Raw genomic sequence first — 20743 nt, 5'->3', positions numbered from 1 at the left:
GCAGGCTGCAGATGGCGGATTCACCACTATCGTAATGACCCCCTATTTCTGACTGGATTGGATCCAGTATTTCCAGGAGGATATTTTGTGTGTGGAAAAAATGCTTATTATAAATTGCCTAAACAATGGTTTGGAAGTTGCTACATGGGAATATTTTTTCCAAAACTTTCATGTAAATGAACACAATGCAATCAATGAAAGAAAACTTGCACGTTTTAGAAGAGGGATAAGTGCTGCTGAAATTATTAGAGATATTTTTGTAGCAATAATACCCTCAGTTGGGGAAATATTGAATTCACACAAAACTTGAAAACTTTCAACAGTAGTAGATCGATTATCAACAGATACTGCTGGTGGATTTTTAGGTTGAGGACCTAAAGGCTGTGCTTGCGCAGTCTCCGGTCGGAGATCTTTTTTTAGACGGGGCTTGAACCCGCCTCTCTCCTCCATCTCTCCTCCATTGGCTGGATTCCTAAACGGAGGCCAGCCATTGGAGGAGAGAGGCATCACTCCAAACAAGCCCCGTGTCTTTCGGATTCGGGTGCGTGTTTTTGGCGTTCTTTCCACCTGTGACGTCACCCGTCACTCAGAACACCAAAACACGCCCCCGAATCCAAAAATGCTCGGAGCTTTGCGGCCGCCATTTTTCTGCTCCTTAAGATGAGGCAGGCCGCTGCTGTCCTCGTTTCCCGCCGTGTCTTTTTCCCGCCCCCCTCCCTCTGTCCGTGTCTTTGTTCCCGCCCCCCCCACATCTCGTTCCCCGCCGTGTCTTTTTCCCGCGGTCCGTGTCTTTGTCCGTGTCAGTCAAAGGTTTGGTGTGAGATTTTCATCCTACCCCACCTCTGGGCTTTGACTTCCCATGTAGTGTATGAGGGTGCCTCCTGCGACTTTCTAGGTTGCCTGTAAATAAACCTGAACCCTTTCAAAGTCAGGGGGCCTTATTCCTCTATCTGTAGCATGTTCCTCTATCTGTAGCAGTGTGCCCTCTACCTTCGCTCAATGTTTCAGTATCTGCCTTTTAGCTGCTATTAATGCTCAGTCAGTGAATCGTGTGTTAACCTTTTTTTTCCTGCGGGCAAGCAAACAGCTGACGCGCTCCCTCAGCCTGGCCTACCGTCAGTCAGCTGCGCGGCGTGCCTGCGTTGAGTGTGTGTGAGAGGTCGCGCAGGGAGGGTCTGAAGCTGCGGTGAGACACGGCGCCCGAGCAGCAGCGGCAGCTGGGAGAGGAGCCCGAGCAGCGCCCCCTGCCACGCACCCAGGACTCCGGAACACAGCTCCGGGCCGTGCAGGACTCGCAGCCAGGGCTCTCTGGGGAGGTTGCTCCCTTCCCTGTGTATTTTCCGTCTATTTTTACCCCGCCCCTTCTCTCCCCACAGGCTGCAGCGCCATGTCTGCCGGAGGAGACTTCGGGAATCTGCTTCGCAAGTTCAAGCTGGTCTTCCTGGGGGAGCAGAACGGTGAGTACGAAAGGGAGGGGGCTAGAAGGATGTGGGTTGTTGCCTCCTCTGTCAACTGGTGTTCAGCTTAGACACAACTACTCGCTGTTGACTAGTGCCCTCAACACCCCCATCCGAAACCCGTTCCCTAGGAGAGGACACTTGGAGCCTGTTCTGATTCTCGCCCGCGTCGCAAAGAGCTCCAGGTCCATAAAAATACTACGTGCCACGTACACTTTCCCCAGCTTGACACCAGAAACCAGCCCATAGGTTCCTAGCATGCATCTAAATCACTGACTTCCCTTGGTTTCTCACTCCAGGCCTTTGATTCATAACCACTGTCCGCCTCATGTCCACCTCCTGCCCCTACATTTGAACAAGGCTGGTCAGTGCCACGCCCAGTTTTTTTCTTTTGCCTACGTCTCACCACAGGGCAACATGCACCTAACAAATGTACAGTGGTAGGATCTGGTTTTGCTAAACACTTTCTACTACTTCTCACCCCACTTAGTTAAATACTTCTGCATTCCCAAGCTTAACTTCCAACCCTGACTCACTGCCTCCAATAGTGCCTGCCCCAGTTTGCCTAGTACCTCTATGACCCCCCACAAGCATTGGCCTCCCTTAACTCCCCCCCATGTTATCGAAAACCACCCACCAGACTTCAAAAACAAAATTATTTTTCCTAACTGGCCCTACACTTTTCATCACAATGTTCTACCCATGGCCTGACAACCCCCTCTATTTCCCTTTTCCCCCATCCAAACCCCCTGGTTACCCCCTATGATTGTGCTCGTTGTCTTGCCTTCTGCCCCCTGATTGCACTCGTTTTTCTTGCCTCTGCTCATCTGATTGTGCTCGTTTTCTTGCCTTCTGCCCCCTGATTGCACTCGTTTTTCTTGCCTCTGCTCCCCTGATTGTGCTCGTTTTCTTGCCTTCTGCCCCCTGATTGCACTAGTTTTTCTTGCCTTCTGCCCCCTGATTGCACTAGTTTTTCTTGCCTTCTGCCCCCTGATTGCACTCGTTTTTTTCTTGCCTTCTGCCCCCTGGTTGCACTTGTTTTCTTGCCTCTGCTCCCCTAAATGTGCCATTTTTCTTGTGTTTTTCTTGCCACTGCTCCCCTGATTGTGCCATTTTCCTTGCCTCTGCTCCCCTGATTGTGCCATTTGTTTTGCCTCTGCTCCCCTGATTGTGCCATTTTTTTGCCTCTGCCCCCCTGATTGTGCTTGTTTCTTGCCTTCTGCCCCCTGATTGTACTCGGTTTTCTTACCTTCTGCCCCCTGATTGCACTCGTTTTTTTCTTGCCTTCTGCCCCTGATTGCACTCGTTTTCTTGCCTCTGCTCCCCTAAATGTGCCATTTTTCTTGTGTTTTTCTTGCCTCCTGCCCCCTGATTGCTCTCATTTTTCTTGCTTCTGCTCCCCTGATTGTGCCATTTGTCTTGCCTCTGCTCCCCTGATTGTGCCATTTTTCTTGCCTCTGCCCCCCTGATTGTGCTCGTTTTCTTGCCTTCTGCCCCCTGATTGCACTCGTTTATCTTGCCTTCTGCACCCTGATTGCACTAGTTTTTCTTGCCTCTGCTCCCCTGATTGTGCTGGTTTTCTTGCCTTCCGCCCCTTGATTGCACTCGTTTTTCTTGCCTTCTGCCCCCTGATTGCACTCCTTTTTCTTGCCTTCTGTCCCCTGATTACACTAGTTTTTCTTGCCTCTACTCCCCTAATTGTGCCATTTTTCTTGCCTCTCCCCCCTTGATTGTGCTATTGCCAATGTAAATGACAATGCCATTTATTTTTTTTGTAGGTGGCTCTATGTGTGGGTGGCACTGTCTGTGTGAGGGTGGCTCTTTGTAGGGTGTAGCTATTGGCATTCTAAATGACAATGCCATTTATTTAACGATTAAGCTATTGGCAATGTAAATGGCAATGCCATTGATGATTTAAAAAAAAAAAGAAATGTCATGAGCAATGCCAATAGCTCTACCTTTAATGATGACGAGACCATTACATTGTAAATGCTTGTTTAGTAATTGACATGGAAATGGTTGCTATTCGATCTATGGTTTTACAAACCGACTTGAATGAATGAATGAATACTCATTTATATAGCGCGTGGTTACCCGGAGGCATCCCAGCGCTGCAGTGATCCAATTCATCCCCCGAGAGATTACAGAAATAGGAAAGTTTTTAGCATTTTTCTAAACCTAGGGTGGTTCTCTTCCATCCGAATAGGGTTCGGCAGGTTGTCGCATGCTGAAGGTTCAACAAATGTTGCACTTATATCCCCCAGACAAAAGTAAAGATTTGAAGGGATATATAAGCAATATTACCAATTTAGGAAAATAACTATCTGAACTAAAAGTAAATGATGCTTAGAAGAAAATTGAGAAGGAATTTTCTTCTGTGGGAAACTGGTTTGTATCACTGGGAAAAAGCTCTGTGGGAAAAATATGAACACCATTAAGAACAATTGCTATTGGCTTATTAGTAATAATACTAATACTAATGTATCGCTATTGTAAACATAAAAAAGTTGTAAAGAAACAAGAGTGTGAAAAAGTAATAAACCAGAAATTGAATTAGAAAATAGAAAATGTGGTTTTTATGATGATATGAAAAATCTGGAACAAGACAACTTCATTCTAATGTGACATCAGAATAAGATCAAAAGATAAGATAAGATTGTGTGATGGTTTGATTCGCAACCAAAGGGGAAATTGATGGAGCGTAAAAGTTAGGTGATGGTTGCCTCTATCAATTCTCACTTTCAAAAGCAATATACAATAATTATTTTTGATATAAGGCATGTAAACTGGTTAAGTCGAAAAAAGTGAAATTTCATACTCCATCGTAAAAGCATGCCGAAGAATTTAGGAACATGGAATTGTGAAAATGTAATGAGCGAGAGAAACAATGGAAATGTGCTTTTACATAATCACGTTTAAGAAACTAAATAATAGCTAACATTGAAAATGTACTGACCATAATTTTTAAACTGTGCCAAATAAAAGTAATACCTGCATAATGAAACACCTGAAATGATAAAATGTTTAATTCAAAGATGATTGAATAATAAGAAGATTTGCAGTTTCCTTTAGTAATGTGTTATAAAAACGTGTATTTTATAATGAATAGTAAATATATGTTGAGAAAAATGATAAATATGCTAATTATTTTTTTGGTAGTGCTTAATACTGATAAATAATCTATAAAGAAGAATGATGATTGAACGTAATTAAGGAGACGAAATGCAAATAATAATGTGTGTTTTATATTAATCATAATGTGGTAATAATGCACAAAAAATTCACTGTACGCCTCAGATGCTTTTCTCATGATTCCTGCTCATAAGGCAAAATCGAGTTGAAGTAGTCATTTTAGACGCTGTGAAAACTTTTCGTGAAGTTTCTTTCCTGTGCTCTAGGACAAAGGACTCACTTTTGATTAAGCAACACTTTTGACAGAAATGTATAGATAAAATTAAAAACCCAGAGAGAGTGTCTGGCAACAGAGAGACTGTAAACAAAGTGAAATTTCTTATTTCTGAGGAAAGGATGGAAATATAAAATAAAAGAATTGGATGATTTTGCAAAAGGATTTCTTAATGCTTCCAGATTTTTTGTGAGGTATTGATTACACCATGAGCAGCCCACTGTGGACAACCAATGGAAACCATATGAGATGACAAAAAGGATACTTTGTGGGCGTAAGCAGTAAACTATTGGAGGTATAATTGCGCCTTGGAGCAGGAGTCGGGCTGGCTGTCATTTACTATTTCCCTACCTGGCATGCTGTCAGACTGAACTGATTTCCCTTTAATGCCAAACCATTGAACTGAACTTTCCTGAACTGACTCGAACCCGCCCTTTGCCAGGTGGTAAAGTGTGCAGGAAATAACCTTTCGGCTGAAGGGTTGACTGACTCCTTTATGTGGACCACTGTTCTTCAGTTCTGAAAATTTGGTTTGTATGGTCTAAATGCTGAATCTCGATTTTTCCCATGAGTCTCTCTCATTCTTTTTCTAGGTAACCATCAAATGTTTTTCTTTTATAGAATCTGTATTTTATTTTACAGAGTTTTAAATAGCGCAAACTTGACCTCGGGTATCAGCACGCTTTACATAGCACCAGTTGCATTACATGAGGAAACATTCATTTTTTATTAGGCACGGGGAGATTAAGTGATTTGCCCAGAATCACAGGATGTTCAGTGTCATTGCCGAGACTCGAACCCAGTTCCCCAGATACGAGGTCGATCGCCCTAACGCCTCTCCCCAAATGGCATTGTGTGGCTAATTTTACTAATTGACTGTTATTAAATCTGATCATGAAATGCGATTTCATGTTACCTGACCATTGAAATTGAGACTTTAGATAAATGACTTACATGAGCAAACGTTATCATATTTGAGTCATTGAAGTGAACTTTCTTGTCCTAAGATTTATGGATGTCGGTGACAACTGTGAATTGGTGATGGAAATTAGCACGCATTTGGCATTTATTTTTCCAGGTCCTCATAAGGAATTCCCTCACCTTCCTTCGCTAACCGAGAAGGAGTTGGGGCCTCGGAGACGGTTTCCACATGACATGGAACTGGGACGGGAGCCACAGCTTCGGGACAAGGCGAAGAGGAACCCTAGCCACCAGCAAACTGTGGGGAAATAGACCAAGATACACGTAGAGGTTGTGAGCTATTTGCAGAGGAAGAACCTCGCCGGTATGCCAGCTGTCCCAGCCGCGTTCCAGGAGGAGCCTGGTTAATGCAGGTGCACGATCGGGGAAGGTGGGCTGGTAGTGTAACAGAAGGGGATACCGCGGAATACTCTCAAATTCATTCAGAGTCAGAAGTCTTTCTTTTCACTCTTGTTGTAAGCTGATTCTGGCTACGCTATCAAGGGTAATCCTATAAGAGCAAGTTCAAGTATTATTTGAGCATATTCAATAAATTCCCCTGTGTGTGTACCACTAATGGAAAACTAGTCATTTTAGCCCAAAGGGAGCTACTGTACAAAAAACACAGTGAAGGTGGTAGGGTCTAGAAAAAAGAGAATAGGTAACTTACCTGCATTTATTTCGCTTTCCTCCCAAGGAACAGGCGAGGAGATTCCTAACTCTGATCCTGTAAGGAAAAAGGAAAGAGCCATTGTTCTTATGGACTATATCTACAGCAACTATTATATAAGCCAATAAAATAACCTTGTGCAGACATAAAACCACTCCTTTGGCCTCTTATTATAATCTGGGAAAGGGAAAAGATTACAGGGCCTGATTTAGATCTTGGCAGTAATGTCTGTTGCTTTTCCGTCGGATTCTCCACCCACCTACTTGGCAGTCCGCCTGCTGTATTGAGATGTTGGTGGGTCTATGGACAAGAGACCGTCCGAGTCCTGCCATCTCCCCCAGGATTGTTCGCCTGCGTCAACTGCGTCATAGGAAAAAGTGGCTGTCGGTGGAAAGAATTCAGCTAGGATTTCTGTCAATCTAACCATGATGTGTCTTTCCGTCTAGGCACCGTGGTGGGGATACTTCCTATCTTGAGTTGGTTGATTTGAAGGAAATGATGTATAAACTTACCTTTTTTACTGTTTTCTACTTCAGTTTCCAGCTTGAACACAATTGTCCAGGTCTCTCCTTTGCTGCTTCTACTTCACCATGACGGTATCTAAGGAGAGGTTCTTTTACAATTGCTGTAGCCTTGTGTATTTTCACTTTGCTGTTAAATGCTATCTTTTTCATATTTGTAATGCAGTAGTGTTCATTTTACAATTTTTTTAGGTAAAAATTAACACAGCTGTATTGACACCCAAAAAAAGAATTGTTGTTGTGGCGCTTGTGGATGTTGTGCTTGTGATGCCTGTGGATGTACACTCAATAGTGTGTGCATGTTGTTTGTGTGGTATGGAATATGTAAAAAAAAGGGGAATAATACATTACCTACATATGTTTTTGGAGCAAACACAACATATATGTGTATTGACACATTCATTAGTAGTACTTCCCAGTCTCCACTAACCCAGGGACTCATTACATCAGCAAACCACTGCTATGACAACACCAGGATAAGGATGTATGACGGTACAACGCGTACCGTTACAACGCGTCCCTTTACGATGCAGTTTTAACAACGCAAGTCGTTACTACAACTTGCGTTGGGGGGGGCCCCGATAGTGAATAGTTTAATTTACTATTCCAACACCAGTCCCCGTGGATAGTAGGGAAGGTGTTGGATAGTAAATTAAACTATCCCCTATCCTAGAGCGCCCTCCAGCGAAAGTCCTTGTAACGACTTTCGTTGTTAAAGCTGTGTCGGTACCGCGTTGTACCAGTTACGTTGTAACGGATGTTTCCCCCAGCATAAAGGGGACATCTCAATAGGGTAGACGCAAAACCACCGACCTGGCGGTGATGTAGTACTGTCAGCCAGCAGAGGAGTCTGCCACGCCGACGGGGGAGCGCAGCTCATGTGAGGGGATACAGTCTGTTAATGAGGACGTTGGTTCAGCCAACCCACATCTACACGGTGGGCGGAACTCCGTTAGTTCAAACAAGTACTTAAAATTGCAGCAATAAAAGGACAGTGGGAGTCCCCCAAAACCAAAATCAGGCCCGTAGTCTAGATCTCTCAACCGCATCATGGTCTTCTGCTCCCCTACACCTGAATTGCGGTATGATTTCAGACCACACGATGTTCTATGGTCTTATGAGACTATCTGCCTAGTTGAGATCCCTCTTCATCCCCTCCAGCAACTGTTGTCTCCCTAAGCTTGTCAGGTCATTACCCATAGATGAACCACAAGCATGCCTGGCCTTCCTCTTGTTTCCAGGTCCAATACACCATCGGTACCAGCTGCGCCCATCTCATCCCTAGCTTGCTCTAGCAGACCAGGGTTGTGTTGTGCAGCCATATTCCTTTGTATTGTTTTTCTCACTCAGGCCCATTGCTGTGCCCTTGTGATAAATGAGTGGCCTAACAGCCATACTGTTCTCATGCGTTCCTAAATACTTTCAGAATAAATATATTGGTGGCTTAGCACATCTCCAGCCTGACATACACCTTTAATATCTCAGATTCCATCTACCAAACCTCCCCCATTCCAAGTGACGCTGCTGTTGTGGCTGCCATATGCGAAAGGAATGTGTGCCAAAGCACTGTACTGGCAGCCTGGGTTCCTTCAGGGCTTTATGCATGATTGTTGTAAATTGGAACCTGCTTACAAATGTCACCTCCTGATGGGTGAAGACAGGTAGCCCCACTTGCGGTCACATGTGAGGATAATCATGAGACAAGCAGACTGGGCAGTGTTCCGCTGTGAGGAGGCAATCAATGCGGAAACGCTTGCCCTTTGCTTCCTAATCTGTCTTAACCCCTTCGCTGCGGGGGTAATTCCTCCACGGTGCGGGGGTGAGCACAGCGCCACGGTGCTCGTGACGAGCCCAGCTCGTCATGAGTCACAGTGGAGCTGTGCTCATGACGAGCTGGGCTCGTCACCACCCCGCCTACTGATTATTTCGCCAGCACAGGCGGGGAATCAATCGCGCGTGGGCCGTGCAGAACCGTTATGACGAGCCCAGCTCATAATGAGCACAGCTCTATTGTGACTCATGACGAGCTGGGCTCGCCATGAGCACCAAAGAGGTTACATCTTCTAAGTGTCAGTAGCATGTACCCTTCCTCCATGTGCATGTTGGGCAACAGGAGGCATGACATCCCTGCCACCCAGTGGTAAGGATGTAGTATGTGTCCGTGGTGCATTTTGAAGCACAGTGTTGCATATATATTACTAAAGCATGGTGTGGTAGCACACTGTTGTTTACAGACAGCATATTTTCCATTTAAATGGCCTCTAAAGTGGCACAGACATGCAGTTTTACTAATAAAATTATAAAGCGCACAAATGATAATGAGTGCAATTCAGGGTTGAAGCAAACAGCTTACTCAGGGATCACTGAAACAATATGGACGGACCGAATATCGACTACAAAAATTATCGACGTAATTATATCGACTACAAAAATATCGACTCTCTATACTTAAACATAAAACTACTAAAATATCGACTTAGAAAAATATATACTAAAAAACCTCGAATACAACATTATCGACCCTAAAAAATATTGCAATTAAAATATATCGACTTTCAATGCACATAAAGAAATAATCAAAAATATCGAAAACTAAAATATAGACCACTAAAATTTCGAAAATTAATATATCGACTGCAATATACATAATACATATAGGAATATATCTATAAAAATACACTTTAATCATAACATAAATCAGCAAATTTATATAACATATAACATACTACAATTAAACAATAAATAAACAGCAACATTTAACACATATAAAACATTTTTATAATACAATAAGTTCAAATGATATAATCATATAAAACATTATACAGGTCAAATTACAAAACTATATTAAATAATAAAAAATAACTATAAATGCACAACAATATAAAATCATTACCTACCATCTACAAAATGATTCACTAACTACCAAAAAAATTCAAAATGCCTCAAACAACCAATAAAACACACCAAACAATTACATCGACCAATGAGATCAACCAACACATAATTCAAACACTATATAAAGAAAGAAAACACACAATTAGATACCACTTGGTGCCACAAAACGTGAAGAAGGGGAAACTCTGCCAAATTTTCACCAGAACAGAAAACTACTACCATCAAACAAAGGATAAAGAATACCAAAGTAAATACCTGACTTTAACTACTAGGCTTAACACTACAAACGACAAATAATAAATTAAACAATAAACTAATCAATTTCTTTAATTTTTACCATTTATTGCAGATACACCACAATTAAAGAAAAAAAGGCCAACATTTACAAACCTATCAACTCTAAAAACAAAGTAAGTATACAAACTGAAATAACAGAGGCAAGTTATAAAACGAAACTTACAAAGAAAAAGTCCAAGTGAAAAGGAAACCAATACTTGAGAACAAAACATATACAATAAATTATTTTTCTTTTACCAACAGAGCTATCTACAAAAGAAACAGAGAAGAAAACCATCAAAACACAGAGCACAGCCCTCCAAACAACTGAAAAACTGGTACATATACTGTGCAAATGTGATAAATGTCATGATAAACTTAAAACAAACCTACATTTCTCTATGTCTTATCTTATCTTAGGTGCCATTTGTAAAGCGCACTGACGCCGAAGCTTCCTGGCGCTAGAAACATAACCATAGGTACCCCCCATGTGCACCCCCCACCCCCCCTTCACCTAGGGGGCCCGCAACGGGCCCCCGCAGTGAAGATACACATGCTTTTCCTCGGCGGAAAACCCGCCGCGGAAAAGCATCTTTGGAAGCCCATCCTAATATGGTGGACGGTGTCTGAGAGACACCGCCACCATATTAGAGCTTTTCCGCCGCGGTTGTAAGCCAACCGCGGCAGAAAAGCTGCGGACGGAAACCAGGACCCACCAGCCATCCTAATGTGGCGGTGGGTCTTTGGTGGGTCCGCTGCGGTTTTTCCGCATCCTCTGGGCCGGCGGTGGCTTCCGCCGGCCCAGAGGATGCGGAAATTCCGCAATCGTAATCGGCCCCTAAATTTCTAACTTCACAGAAAGGGAAAATACTTCTTTGTTATAGGGGCTACACATATACCCAAGAAAAACAACATCAATTGAAAGTGTTTTGGAAATGCAGTAAATATTACAGTAATAAATGTTATGGACGTGCTACAACTAATGAAACAACTGCAACTAACACAACAGAACATAACCACCCTCCCAACGTTACAGAAATAGAAATTAGACAAATTCTTGACTCACTAAAAGAAGCAAGCACTAACACAGACCGCCCATCTACAACTATTCTTAAAGACCATCTAAGAACTCTCCCCCAACATGCATCAAGTCAAGTCCCTTCTATAGATTCTCTAAAAAGGACAATAGTTAGGCAAAAAAGAATAACTACAGCTACACCTGCCCCAAAAACATTTGAGGAAGTCCAAATACCCCCTGAACTAACAATAACCCAATAATGAACCTTTCATCATATATGACAATGCATGGAAAGAAAAAAGAATTATAATGTTTGCTACAGCTAACAATATGGTGAAATTACACCAATGCGATACATGGATGATGGATGGCACATTCTCAGTGTGCCCAAAACCATTCTACCAATTATACCAAAACACAATCTTCTCCCAAAAATGAAATCCACATAAAGTACCTGTAAAATAGAAAAAATACATACCCACCTGCACACAATACACCCCAACATACAATATAAAACATTATTAAACACAATACAAAACATTACGTTACATTTCTAACCCTATTCCTACCTCATCAACATACTAACCCAAAATTAGTAAACCGGAACCACAACGGAAACCGTAACTACCTCCTAAAACACAGACATCCTACAACTACAAAACAATAGAAAACTTACACACACTCCGCAAACACTCAAACTAAACATATAACTTATATAAAGTACTTAAATTTAAACTTACCCTTCTACACGCGAAGCAGGCTCCAACCGCGAGCTCTTCCAAGTCGAAATGACCCAAAATAACATGACGCGGTTACAAAATAGGCCTAAACAAACAAATAGTCCCATTTCTATTAACATTTAATAACATTTAAAAATTATTTTACACATGTTACAATATACATTATGTAACTATTGTATTTTTTTCAATTAAATAAAAATGTAACATTGTTATAAAAATAATTCCAATGTACTATATGTTATTTTAAATGACTTTATATTAAAAACAAAAACATTTTTTTATTACAAATTACTTACATGACTGTATGAATATACAATATTGTTAATAATATTACTATTATTTACTGTTTGTATAAAGCAATGTTTTACCTAAAAACATTAGCAATGTATCTGTAAAAATTATTATTATTAATATTTTATATATTAATAATACAAATTTATTTAAAAGATATACAAATGTAAATATTATAATAATGTTAACCAAATCTACCTTTTGTATTAATGTTTATAAATATGTGTACTACAAAAAATGTTTGAAAATACTACCACAATGTTAGAAAATTCTAAAAAAAGTTGTTATATATAGCGTGTCAAATACATTTATTTTTACATTAAAATCTGTGAAATAAGCAAAAAATATGTACACTGAATAAATATTACTTTACTTCAAAATAATTGTAATAAATTATGTTAGCAATAATTTTTTCAGACAAATGTACAACTGTGATGAAAATGTAACTATGTTTTATTGATTTAATGAAAATAAAAATGTACAGATAAGATTAAAAAATGTCAATAAAATTATTTTCTGATTTCTTATTTTACAACCTACGTTTTGAAATTAATAAAATATTTTAAACATGCTGTGACTCTAATTAATGTTTTTTGAATTACTAACAACTACTAAAATAAATTAATATTGTAATAATAATTTTACCATACAACATGAGTTCAACATAGTTAATATCATTATATGTACTATCACAAAATACAAAACATTCATATATTATAATTTACTATTCCCACTCCACCAAGTACAAACTCAAATAAAGTGCTGGACACAAAACCCATATATTTACTATTCCCACACCACCAAGTACAAAATCAGGGAAGGTGCTGGACACAAAACCCATATAACTTACAATTCCAACTCCACCAACTATAACCTCAGGAAAGGTGCTGGACACTCAAACAATGTAATTTACTATTCCCACTCCACCAAGTAGTAACTCAGGGAAGGTGCTGGATACCAAACCCATATAAATTACTTTTCCCACTCCACCAAGTACAAACTCAGGGAAGGTGCTGGACACAAAACATATATAATTTACTATTCCCACACCAGCAAGTACAAAGTCAGGGAAGGTGCTTACTATTACCACTCCACCAAGTACAAAGTCAGGGAAGGTGCTGGATACAAAACCCATATAACTTACTATTCCAACTCCACCAACTATAACCTCAGGGAAGGTGCTGGACACTCAAATAATGTAATTTACTATTCCCACTCCACCAAGTAGTAACTCAGGGAAGGAGCTGGATACCAAACCCATATAATTTACTATTCCCACTCCACCAAGTACAAACTCTAAGAAATTGCAGGACACAAAATCCAAATAATTTACAATTCCAACACCACCAAGTACAAAGTCAGGGAAGGTGCTGGACACAAAACCCATATCATTTACTATTCCCACTCCACCAAGAACAAAGTCAGGGAAGGTGCTGGACACAAAACCCAAATAACTTACTATTCCAACTCCACCAACTATAACCTCAGGGAAGGTGCTGGACACTCAAACAATGTAATTTACTATTCCCACTCCACCAAATAGTAACACAGGGAAGGTGCTGGATACCAAACCCATATAATTTATTATTCCCACTCCACCAAGTACAAACTCAGGGAAGGTGCTGGACACAAAACCCATATAATTTGCTATTCCCACCACCAAGTACAAAAGTCAGGGAAGGGGCTGGACACAAAACCCATATAATTTACTATTCCCACTCCACCGAGTACAAAGTCAGGGAAGGTGCTGGATACAAAACCCATATAACTTACTATTCCAACTCCACCAACTGTAACCTCAGGGAAGGTGCTGGACACTCAAACAATGTAATTTACTATTCCCACTCCACCAAGTAGTAACTCAGGGAAGGAGTTGGATACCAAACCCATATAATTTACTATTCCCACTCCACCAAGTACAAACTCGGGGAAGGTGCTGGACACAAAGCCCATATAATTTACTATTCCCACTCCACCAAGTACAAAGTCGGGGAAGGTGCTGGATACAAAGCCCATATCATTTACTATTCCCACACCACCAAGTACAGACTCAGGGAAGGTGCTGGACACAAAAGCCATATAATTTACTATTCCTACTCCACCAAGTACAAAATCAGGGAAGGTGCTGGACACAAAAAACATATAATTTACTATTCCCACACCACCAACTACAAACTCAAGGAAGGTGCTGGACACAAAACCCATATAATTTACTATTCCCACTCCGCCAAGTACAAAGTCAAGGAAGGTGCTGGACACAAAAACCATATAATTTACTATTCCCACACCACCAAGTACAAACTCAGGGAAGGTGCTGAACACAAAACCCATATAATTAACTATTTCCACACCACCAAGTACAAACTCAGGGAAGGTACTGTACACAAAACCCATATAATTTACTATTCCCACACCACCAAGTACAAACTCAGTAAAGGTGCTGGACACAAAACCCATATAATGTACTATTCCTACTCCACAAAGTACAAAATCAAGGAAGGTGCTGGACACAAAAATCAGATAATTTACTATTCCCACACCACCAAGTACAAACTCAGTAAAGGTGCTGGACACAAAACCCATATAATGTACTATTCCTACTCCACCAAGTACAAAATCAAGGAAGGTGCTGGACACAAAAACCATATAATTTACTATTCCCACACCACCAAGTACAAACTCAAGAAAGGTGCTGGAAACAAAACCCATATAATTTACTATTCCCACTCCACCAAGTACAAATTCAAAGAAGGTGCTGGATACAAAACCCATATAATTTACTATTCTCACTCCACCAAGTACAAAGTCAGGGAAGGTGCTGGACACAAACCCATATAATTTACTATTCCTACTACACCAAGTACACAGTCAGGGAAGGTGCTGGACACAAAACCCATATAACTTACTATTCCAACTCCACCAACTATAACCTCAGGGAAGGTGCTGGACACTCAAACAATGTAATTTACTATTCCCACTCCACCAAGTAGTAACTCAGGGAAGGTGCTGGATTCCAAACCCATATAATTTACTATTCCCAATCCAGCAAGTACAAACTCAGGGAAGGTGCTGGGCACAAAACCCATTTAATTTACTATTCCCACACCACCAAGTACAAAGTCAGGGAAGGTGCTGGACACAAAACCCTTATAATCTACTATTCCCACTCCACCAATTACAAAGTCAGCGAAGGTGCTGGATACAAAACCCATATAACTTACTATTCCAACTCCACCAACTGTAACCTCAGGGAAGGTGCTGGACTCTCAAACAATGTAATTTACTATTCCCACTCCACCAAGTAGTAACTCAGGGAAGGAGCTGGATACCAAACCCATATAATTTACTATTCCCACTCCACCAAGTAAAAACTCTAAGAAATTGCTGGACACAAAACCCATATAATTTACTATTCCAACACCACCAAGTACAAAGTCAGGGAAGGTGCTGGACACAAAACCCATATAATTTACTATTCCCACTCCACCAAGTACAAAGTCAGGGAAGGTTCTGGACACAAAACCCATATAAATTACTATTCCAACTCCACCAACTATAACCTCACGGATGGTGCTGGACACTCAAACAATGTAATTTACTATTCCCACTCCACCAAGTAGTAACTCAGGTAAGGTGCTGGATACCAAACCCATATAATTTACTATTACCACTCCACCAAGTACAAACTCAGGGAAGGTGCTGGATACAAAACTCATATAATTTACTATTCCCACACCACCAAGTACAAACTCAGGGAAGGTGCTGGACACAAAAGCCATATAATATACTATTCCTACTCCACCAAGTACAAAATCAGGGAAGGTGCTGGACACAAAAACCATATAATTTACTATTCCCACACTACCAACTACAAACTCAAGGAAGGTGCTGGACACAAAACCCATATAATTTACTATTCCCACACCACCAAGTACAAACTCAGGGAAGGTGCTGTACACAAAACCCATATAATTTACTATTCCCACACCACCAAGTACAAACTCAGTAAAGGTGCTGGACACAAAACCCATATAATGTACTATTCCTACTCCACAAGTACAAAATCAAGGAAGGTGCTGGACACAAAAACCATATAATTTACTATTCCCACACCACCAAGTACAAACTCAGTAAAGGTGCTGGACACAAAACCCATAGAATGTACTATTCCTACTCCCCCAAGTATAAAATCAAGGAAGGTGCTGGACACAAAAACCATATAATTTACTATTCCCGCACCACCAAGTACAAACTCAAGAAAGGTGCTGGACACAAAACCCATATAATTTATTATTCCCACTCCACCAAGTACAAATTTAAGGAAGGTGCTGGACACAAAAACCATATAATTTACTTTCCCACACCACCAAGTACAAACTCAGGAAAGGTGCTGGATACAAAACCCATATAATTTACTATTCCTACTCCACCAAGTACAAATTCACGGAAGGTGCTGGACACAAAAACCATATAATTTTATATTCCCACACCACCAAGTACAAACTCAAGGAAGGTGCTGGACACAAAACCCATATAATTTACTATTCCCACTCCACCAAGTACTATTTCAAGGAAGGTCCTGGACACAAAAACCATATAATTTACTATTCCCACACCACCAAGTACAAACTCTGGGAAGGTGCTGGACACAAAACCCATATAATTTACTATTCCTACTCCACCAATTACAAATTCAGGGAAGGTGCTGGTCACAAAAACCATATAATTTACTATTCCCACACCACCAAGTACAAACTCAAGGAAGGTGCTGGGCACAAAATCCATATAATTTAGTATGCCCACTCCACCAACAACAAACTCAGGTAATATAGTGTACACAAAACAATTATATTTTATTAATTATTTTAAGTATTGATTTACATTCAATTTAATTCTAACATGTTATTGAAATATTATACAATTTCAATTTTTTAAAAGACTCCACATCCTATACCCATAAATACACACATCCCACTCTTAAATTTAAATTTACATTATTTAAATTTTGATCTAGTAATTAATATTGTAAAAATTTTATAAATTTATTTTTAAAAATTCAAAATTTTAAGGTAACTACTGTCCATATTCTCATAAAAACACACATCACTTTTCTAAATCTAAGTATACATTTGGAAAAAATTTAAAATTTTCTACTTTTTTAAACAATTATTTAAACTTTAATAATAATTAAAATGTTTACAATATTCACAACCCTATTCCCCTAAAAACCCACATGTCACTCCTAAATTTTGTTGTATTTTTTTTACTTTTTATTTTTCATTTTAAAATTTATTAATAAAAATACAAATTCTTTTACAAAAATACAACCCAAATTCCTTAAAAACCCACATCCTACTCCTAAATGTTTTATAAAAAATGTAAATATTTTCAATTTTTTAAAAAAAATAATGTATTTCTTTAAAAATCTAATTTTTACTACACTCCCCACCCTATTCACCTAAAAAAAACACATCCCGCTCCCAAATTATTTTCTATTTTTTTTCAAATTTTAAAAATAAGTTTTGAAATTTAAACATTTTAAAAATCAATTTTAATTTTTAAAAACACTCCCCACCCACATCCCACGACTTAATTTTATTATACATTTATTAAAAAATGTTTTATTAATTAATTAAAGAAAATAATAAAAAACATTTCTAAAATCACTTTTTTATAACACTCCCCACCCTATTCCCCTAAAAACCCACATCCCGCTCCTAAATTTTATTATACATTATTTTATAAATTTTAAATTAAATTTAAAATTTTCAAAAATTATTTAAAATGTTTTTATTTTAAAATACACATTTTTTTAACACTCCTCCACCCTATTCCCCTAAAAACCCACATCCCACTCCTACATTTTATTATACATTATTTTTAAAAATTTTAAATAAATTTAAAATGTTCAATTTTTTAAAACACTCCCCACCCTATTCCCCTAAAAACCCACATCCCGCTCCTAAATTTTATTATACATTATTTTAAAAATTTTAAATAAAATTGTATTTTTAAAATAATTTTAAAAAAATATAAAAATAAAAATCCAATTTTAAAAACACTCCCCACCCTATTCCCCTAAAAACCCACATCCCGCTCCTAAAATTTGAAATACTTTTCTAAAAAAAAATTCTTATTTTAAATTATTTATTAAAAATTATATAATAATATATATTTTAGTAAATAAATTACATTTAATATTTAAATAACAAAAAAATATTTTTAAATATTCTTACACTCTATATTTATAATATCGATATTTTAACTTTCTATATATTTACATTCGATATTTTCATACTCGATATTTTTTCTTTCGATATTCTGACATTCTATATTTTTACAATCGATATTCAGACACTCGATATTTTTACTTTCGATCTTAATTATTTCCTAACAAAATCGATATTTTACACACTCGATATTCACAACTTACTACCTTCGATATTTTTTTTTCACTATTAAAATAGATATTACTTACCTCGATATTACTTACCTCGATATTATTGCAGACTCGATATTCCTGACTCGATATTATCTCCATTCGATAAAAAAACGATATTTAGACTGCATACCTTACTCACCCACGCACCCACCTTTCACAACCCATCTATGAATAAATCTCACACCCGCACTCATCATACAGCGTAATAAAAAGGTCTCCGCCAAAGAGACCATTTGTAGGACCGGTAGGGCATTGCAGCGCCGGCCCTACGAGGAGCAACGCCCAATGATGAAGCATGACATCCGTTGGGATGTGTGATGGTAACAAGAGACAAAATCTGTGATTGTCTCTATTTGTGTGAACAAAACCTAGACTCTCTTCTTCCCCACTTTATCTTTTCTCTCTGGACATTAGTTGTGTCCCCATAGGAACAGTAACCCATTTCTAGGATCTGTATTGCTACGTGGAGCACGGATATTGGACCTCAATTATCTCCTAGTCCCCCTTCTCTCTTTTTTGATTGAAAAACAAAAGACTTCACCATCCTCTGGGTACCTCCATCTGGAAATGTGTTTTTCAGCTGCCACAGAGGGAAAAAGAAACCAATTATGACGCTGTTGCCGGCTCCATGACCTGTTGTTTCCGTATCATGCACCACTGCACCACAACCCTGGTCTTACCGACGCCATACGATGAGGTCAATGAGCCGCTGCTTGACCCGTAACCAGTGGGCATGGCATGCCACACCACCTCACTTCACATTGCTGCCCTGGTCTCATTGATGACGGGACTCCAAGCTGACCTCAATGCTGCTGCCTGCAGTGTGGCCTGGGGGCACGGCTCGAAAAATGCACAATGACCCGCCCCCCTCCCCAACACCACAGCTTTGGTCCACCAACGGCAGCGCCTTTGACTCCAGATCGTCTACCTAAGACAGCGCTTCAGCAATGACGAAGCCCTGTTTGCACCGTGACCTGTTAGCACCGCAACAAGCACAACCCCACTGTGCACCACAGCCCTGGGCTCACCGACGCCGCTGGACGCTGTCACGGAGCCACTGCCTGTACTGCAACCTGAGGGCACCGCACGATGCACCGCTCCACTTTACATCACAGCCCCAATACCTGCCAACGCCAGTGCTCCTGACTTCAACCTCGGAGAGTATAATCTGCAATGCATGTGACCTCAAGGGCCCGACAACTCCTGCACCGACCCCCGGAACCGACGCCACCTCACTCGAACTCGTCACAGGGTCCAAATGCCCTGCATTTCCAAGGTACTGTTTTTGGGTCTTCCCGACACTGTAGCTGGCCCGCAGCCTCGCGGTCAGCCTGAACTGTTGCATTTGTTTGTTCACAACGCCATGATAGCCCCTTATGGAACTACTGACTTCAAGGAACTGTATTTTATGTGGATTCTTGCACATTTCATATCTTTATGACTGTATGTTGGATTCTTATTGTTTTTGTTTTGTTTTACACGGATAGATATTGGCTAGTTTTCTAAAAACTCGTGTGGTTTACACATTGCCTCTGAGATAAGCGTGACTGATCAAGCCAAGCTAGTAAATGTGTCAGCAGGGGTTATTTTAGAAGTGTAAATCCCCTTACCCCGACTAGAAGGAAGGGTCCCTACTTGGGCACGGTACAAACCTGCCAACTAGAGACCCCTATTTCTAAAAATGACAAACCCAGATATTTCTGAAAACTAGACCACCAGCGTAGTTTAGGATGGTGTGACTTGTGTGAGGCCCATGACAATTTCTTACCCAGAAGGCCTTGCAAACCTCTGTGAGGGAAAGTTCCAGAATCCGCGGAGATCCACAACTTTACTACCATCTAGTGTTCCCACGCTTCTTCCGATAAATAGGGTAGCCCACATCTGTTGATGGACCTAGCACCTGTAAGAGGTAAGGCCCCAAAATGCAAAAGGGACAGGTCAAATTGTTCTACTCAAAACCAACACTTTTTGTAATGTACGTAGCTGGGATTTTGGGCGTGGGTCAGCTGCCAACCCTGGACACATATCATACAAAGACATTTATGAAGACTATACACCCAGGGGAGT

This window comes from Lissotriton vulgaris, chromosome 9, assembly GCF_964263255.1.
Source record: "Lissotriton vulgaris chromosome 9, aLisVul1.2, whole genome shotgun sequence".
NCBI lineage: Eukaryota > Metazoa > Chordata > Amphibia > Caudata > Salamandridae > Lissotriton > Lissotriton vulgaris.
This window is presented reverse-complemented; position numbering follows the sequence as displayed.